This window comes from Apteryx mantelli, chromosome 3 (assembly GCF_036417845.1).
Source record: "Apteryx mantelli isolate bAptMan1 chromosome 3, bAptMan1.hap1, whole genome shotgun sequence".
Classification (NCBI taxonomy): domain Eukaryota; kingdom Metazoa; phylum Chordata; class Aves; order Apterygiformes; family Apterygidae; genus Apteryx; species Apteryx mantelli.
In genome coordinates, this window is record NC_089980.1 from 121,138,632 (window position 1) to 121,145,279 (window position 6,648).

Genomic DNA, 6,648 nt, shown 5'->3' on the forward strand with positions numbered 1-6,648 from the left:
ATTTCGTAATGTCTGTAGGCAGACATTACGAACATTACGAACACCCAGACATTCTGGGCTCCCCAGTACAAGAGGGATGTGGCACTACTGGAGCAAGTCCAGCAAAGGGCTACAAAGATGATGAGGGGACTGGAGCATCTCTCTTATGAGGAAAGGCTGAGAGAGCTGGGCCTGTTCAGCCTGGAGAAGAGAAGGCTGAGAGGAGATCTTATCAACGTGTACAAGTATCTGAAGGGAGGGTGTCGAGAGGATGGGACCAGACTCTTTTCAGTGGTGCCCAGCGACAGGACAAGAGGCAACGGGCACAAACTGAAACACAGACACTTCCATCTTAACATGAGGAAATACTTTTTCACTGTGAGGGTGACAGAGCACTGGCACAGGTTGCCCAGAGAGGTTGTGGAGTCTCCTTCTCTGGAGATATTCAAAACCCGCCTGGACGTGATCCTGTGCAACGTGCTCTAGGTGACCCTGCTTGAGCAGGAGGGTTGGACTAGATGATCTCCAGAGGTCCCTTCCAACCTCAACCATTCTGTGATTCTGTGACTTAGTCTTGGTCCTAGTATTCAAAAGTAGTGGTTCATTGTGTTAAACTGGAATTGGAAATTGACTGGAATTAATGGGAGTTTTTAATGCGTGTCTAATGGGTTCATGACTCTCCAGGCAAACAGATGAGATGGGTGGTCTCATTCTGTCCATTCTGAAATGTTTGTGTTGCATCCACATTGGTTTTGGATCCAGACAACAAACACCTATGCTACAGTGTCTAGGCTTTTCTCTAGCATGAAGAGGAAATTTTTCCTACTTGGAGGTGGAAGAAGATTCTTTTAAAGCACAGAGCATCTTGGCTTAATGGTTTCAAATGGTCTTGAGGCCTTCTTGCTCTGGTTGCTGAGACCGTGCCCTGAGGTGAAGTGAGGGCCTGGAGTTCTACTGCTGGGCAATGGGATGGTGCAGGGATTCCCAAGCTCTTGCCCAAGGTGCTCTGCTGCTCTGGCTCCTAGAAACTCTTGGATAACGAACATCAACTAGATATAAACTCTGAGCAACGTTCCTTGTTATTACCACCTCCCTCCTTTTCTTTGTCACTGTGTACTAGACTCTTTGGGATGTTGTATGTTGGGGACATAATGCAGTGGAATTCCACTTCAGTTGTTACTGTGCTCTGTAGCACAAAATACATTTCTCCTTCTGGGAACAAATGAGAAGTGCTCTCTTCCTCTAGTTTTTCCTCATCTCTCCCTTGTCTTTCCTTTTTTTTTTTTTTTTTTTTCTGTCTCAGCCCTCTTTCTTTTTATTAAAATATATATATTTTCCCCACATCTTTGTCCAGTTTCTTCTCTTCTGCCTGACCACAGCTTATTTTCACCACTGCTTACAGTGTTCTGAGTACAGCGTTCTGTGCCTACAGCCACACCATGTTTATTGCAGGTTGCACTGTTTAGCAGTGCTTTGAGAAGCCATAGTAACACCAGAACTGTTGAAAAACACAGGAAGATGCAAAACCATAGAAGTGGAACCTTTGATCTGTGTCATAATCAGACTAATCTCTCTAAATATTTGTACGTTCTTTGCCTTATAATATGACTTTTTAACTTTTCGGGAAAAGTAAAAAGGAAAATTCTCTGTCACAGTCAGGTGTTTAGCAAAATAAACCTTTTTGAACTTCCCCTAACTCACTGACTTGTCCTAGAGGCAATCTAGTAGATTGTTGCGCTCCTGGCACAATACCTGAGCGCCTTTCAGTAGTACCTGTCAATAGTGGCATGGAAAAGCTCCAGTATGCTGTTCATTTTCTCTCTCTCTCTTTTTTTCTTGGGCATTGGAATTGCAGAATGTAATTTTTTTTATAAAGAGTTTATGAATGTATATATGTAGGTGTGTAATGCTTTTATGTAAGTTGGGGAGGTAAGGCAAAGAAACATTGTGTTTGAAGGAGAAGATGGCTAGTCATGGGATGGACCTAAGTTCCTGAAGAGTTCATTTTACAGTTTCAGGTCAACTTTTGAGAGAGCCTGTTTCCCACATGCCTCCATTGGCCAGGAAACTGAAGTTGCTGACAGTGCTTTAAGTCCCACAGCTCTTAAATGGCCTTTTATCTTCTGGGTCCCGGCCATGGGATAACTTGAAGATGATAACAGAGATGGTAAGCTCAAAGTTGATGGGTAGCCAGTGTGAGGAATAGAGACTGAGTCTGCAGAGCTCACGATAGACTGACAAGATTTGCTATGGTGGTCTGCACAAGCTGAAGTTTCGTATGTGTTGAAAACAATTATGTCATAGTATATTGTATTGCTGGATTACTTTTGGATGACAGAATCCAATTTTACTGGTTGGGATTCTTGAGGATTCAAAGGATGAGAAATACCTGCTGGACTTTAACAGTTGATTTTTTGAATCAGATTTATAACAGAGCCTTAAAAAAAAGATAGGCATTTGTCAGGATTTAAGAACCCAAGGAAGTGTAGGCTAGTCATCCTTCAACATATAAATACCTATGTGAATACAGTATTTTGTGCATTAGTTTGCCTGACATCTAACAAAGAGAATTATACTACTTTATCTCCCAAGCAGTTCTTTGAAGATAAAGATACTGAGACAGAAAGATAACTCAGTGACAGGAACCAGTGATAGTAATGGAGATTGATAGGTGAGAGTTACTAAGTCTGCCTGTCAACTTTTACAAGCATAAAATTTACCTAGTGGGTGAATTTATTCATTATTTTGTTTTATATAGGGGCTTTTAAATGACCTTATCAGAAAGCCCGTGGTACAGTGACATAATGGAAACTAGTAACGTTAGCAAAAAGTACTTGCTGATTAGACTGAATGTTGTCATGCAGGCGACTTCTGTATTTCCCTAGCTATATAATGCTACTACGAATCCCTGGAAAAGCCTAGGAACTGAGCAAATGGTATCAAGTTCAAACTCTGCTAGAGGGATGCAAATCTGAGTTGCAGGACCCTCATTGAAAGCCCTCAGCCACAAACTTTAATCATATAAACTATTCCCCTGCTAACTCAGAGATCTTGAGATAGCTGTCAAGTCACATGTGCCATGAGCTGCACCTGTGGCTATACAGGAGAGATCAGAATTGTTTAGGTCATTGTAGATCAAAATTATTGACTTTATAGATCTGGCAGCCAGGGCCAGCTGCAGAATGCAATGTAGTATCCTTTGTGCAGATGAATCCACTTTTTCTCCCTCACATAAGCAAATTACTTGGAGAAACTGTAGGGATAGCTTTCTATGGCAAGCATGTTTGATTTCTTTTTGGAAGAAGCGTAGCCTGGATTATTTTAACTAGAACTACTTTGACAAAAAGGGATAATAGGAATGAGAACCAATTTTTAAGTCCCATTTAAGTGGGATTCCTTTGATTACCTTCCTTTGATTTCTGAGAGCTGTTTTCCATAGTATGTCAGTAAATGTAGTCTTAGATTAAGAAAACTCCTTAAAGCAGATGACTTAAGCTGCACATGATTAACTAGCTGTCTTGGAGGAAAGGGCTCTGAAGCCCTTGTTCAGTGCTTAATTTGAGAAATTAAACCCATTTCTGTTGTAAAGCTAAAAACTAAGTTCTGCTGCAAGTTCTGTTATGAGATTTGCTTAGTGAAACTGGCCCATTAGTCAAAGCACGCTGCGTATGACAACTTAATTCAACTATATTTTCTAGTCACTTTTTTCTCACCCAGCTAGGCATATATCAATGCAGTGGTCACTCGATACAGTTGCAATTTGACTCTACAGTGCCATAGTTTCAATAAAAATTCATACCCTTTTATAATTTCTTGAAGGACTTGCATGGAACAAAAAGCCACATTTCTGTTTTCACCCCACACTCTTCTTCAACTGTCAGAAGCCTGGAAGGAAAGAAAGGATGGTTCTCTCCTTGATTTCACAAGGACCACTCTGCCATTTGTTCTCACTTAACAACATAGTCTGTGTACATAGGCTGAAACCTCTGTGGGTTACAATCCAGCATTCCAGTTTATCCAGTTTATCTTCCTTGTAAGTCTTTAGTTGTTGATTGTTGTACAGAAATAATGAAAGGTTCCTTTCCCCTCTATGTCTGTCTTATATAATGTGTAACAATTATGTTTTAAATACATTAACATGTTAACAAAACTTCATTCACCTTCATCTCTTTATGCAGTGGTTCCTTTTTTATGTGCACATGGTGCATTTGCAGAATTAAATAGTCAGCCCTCTGATTATGTATGAAAAGGTAGCGCTGAATAAACTATTACATAAGCTATTTCCTATGATTCCTGTTCCCAGCTTTCACTGGGATGCTGTTCTAGAAATTATGCTGTATTGCCATATTTTACAAATTCAGTATTAACAGATGTGGACTACATTCTGCAAAATTATCTACGTAAGACTGACGATGGTAGCAAAGTTCCAAGTCTGAATTTAAGACTGACTTCTATTCTGGTTTGCCACATCTTATAATGGTCTCTGGTGCAGTTAGCATCAGGGCCTGCAGATCACTGATGTATGTACCGAGTTTGATAATCTACACTAAAACTAAATAAACTAAATATATATTGGGGTAAAATTTGTTCAGCAGGTGGATTGCTGGGTAAGAGAACTTAACCTTTAGTATTTGAAATACATTTGTGTCATTATGTTGATAACCCGAACTATAGTTGTATTCCATTACTACCTATATTTCCTGCGGCCTAGTAGCAGTCAGCCAGTTCATAAGGCACAACTTGCTACAGGCTGGTGCTGTAACTCGTATTCTTCTGCACAGAGGTACCTCAGTGTGGTGTGTTTTGTTTTGTTTTTTATTTTTTCGTTGTTTTTGTTTTGTTTTTCCTCCAGAGCTCCTTTTGGTTGCCTCCTCTCATTCTTTTTGCTGTTGCAAGCAAGTATTTTCTAAGTGAAGCTTCCCATATCACTAGAAAATGTCAAAATACAGTTTGAAATCGTAAGAGACAATAGTTATAGACAATTTAGGAGAATTAATCTGAAAGCTCCAAATTTGACTGAAAGTGTTTTCTTCTCTGCTTTTCTTTTGAGAGTGTTCTTTTTCTTAATTTTTCTTATGCATCATAATGTAAACACAAATTTATTTAGTTATGACAGTGTGCTGGATTGTCATGAAGTGAGATTCAGTCTGTGCTCTGAGAAGTTTAACGCCCTATATTCCTTTATAAGAATACGCAACAGATGCACTCACTCCACTGGGAAGTTCTGTGACATTTTCCTGCAGGCTAGTTGACAGACTTCTGCACCCTTCCTTTAATGCCATCAGTGGCAACAGATATTTCTTTCCTTTGGTAGTGAATGTAATATTTCATTATTAAAAGCAAAGACTATTTTAAATTAAATTTAGCAAGTAGTTCAAGTTGTAACAAATGTATATATATAAGACTTCAGTCTGCTAAAATGAAAGGTGTAAAATGAGACAATGTTGTCTTCTGCTGTCCATACTGCATTTCAAATAGTGACATACTTAAAAATAATAATGATATGGCAACATGGGTCTTGTTTTCTATGATAGCATGTGATAAGTGCTTCCTAAGCCACTGACAAGAAACTAAGTATTTATTTATTTATATATTTTAATGTTCCCCTATGAATGCAGGCAGGTAATCATCCTCTGCTGCATATGCTGCAGTCTGAGCAGAAGGCAAGTTTGGCAAGAAGGGTAAGCAGAAAGAGGCAGTGCTGCCTGCTGCCGTTTGAACCTGGAAGTCTGCTTTTGCTTCCTGTTGTCGTCCTTGCCGAGTTGGAGCCACTGGCTACGTACTGACTGTGATCGGGCAGGCAGTTTCTGCTGGCCTTCGGGATGCCAGTTTGAAAGAAACTAAACTTGGCTGAGAGGAGAAGACAAAGGAAGAGAAATGTTTCCAAATGAGATGTTATTGCGGTACAGTTGTGCTGCAAAAGAGAAACTACTATGGTGGGACCAGTAAGCCTCTGTCCTAGAGAACAGCAAACAAGTATAAGAATTGGAGCTGCAAGATTAAATTTTACCCCATATTATCACTTATTAACAAACACTGAATAAGTGTGGATTTTGTTTTTTTGTCTGGATTGTGTTGTATTGATGTGTTACGTTTGACAAGGTTTTAGTCCGAATTGAGTGAGATTTTACACAGTCATTGTAAAACTTACCAGAATCTTGATCTGATTGATGCCTGCAAGTATATCCCTAATTTAAATTTATCCCTCCTCATTGTTCATTTCCTAGTTTCATCTGCTTGTTGCCATAAGCAGCAGATTATAATATGCAATAAACTGTGCAGGACAAGCAAAGGACACAGACTAAGAAACAGAGTTTTGGTGGTTTTGATCATCGCTTCTCAAATACTTCATGAATTTGTTTGTAAATGTCAGATAAATTAGAGTTTGTGAAGAGAAACTTGTTTTAGCTGATTTTTGCATTAAAGGATAAAGCAATGGCAATTTACAGTAAGGTGGTCTAATATCATTAATCCTGGGTTTTAATTCACATCACAATGTCAGACTTTAGTATGCAAGTCTCAGAAAAGACTGCTCAACACGTCTCATATTGTGACTGGGAGACATTATTCACATGTAGTTCCTCAGGTCTATTTCATATGTTTCCTTTTGAAAGAGTGTTGAATTACTGTGGGGGGTTTCTGTGAAGGTGCCCCAGAACATCACTGGAA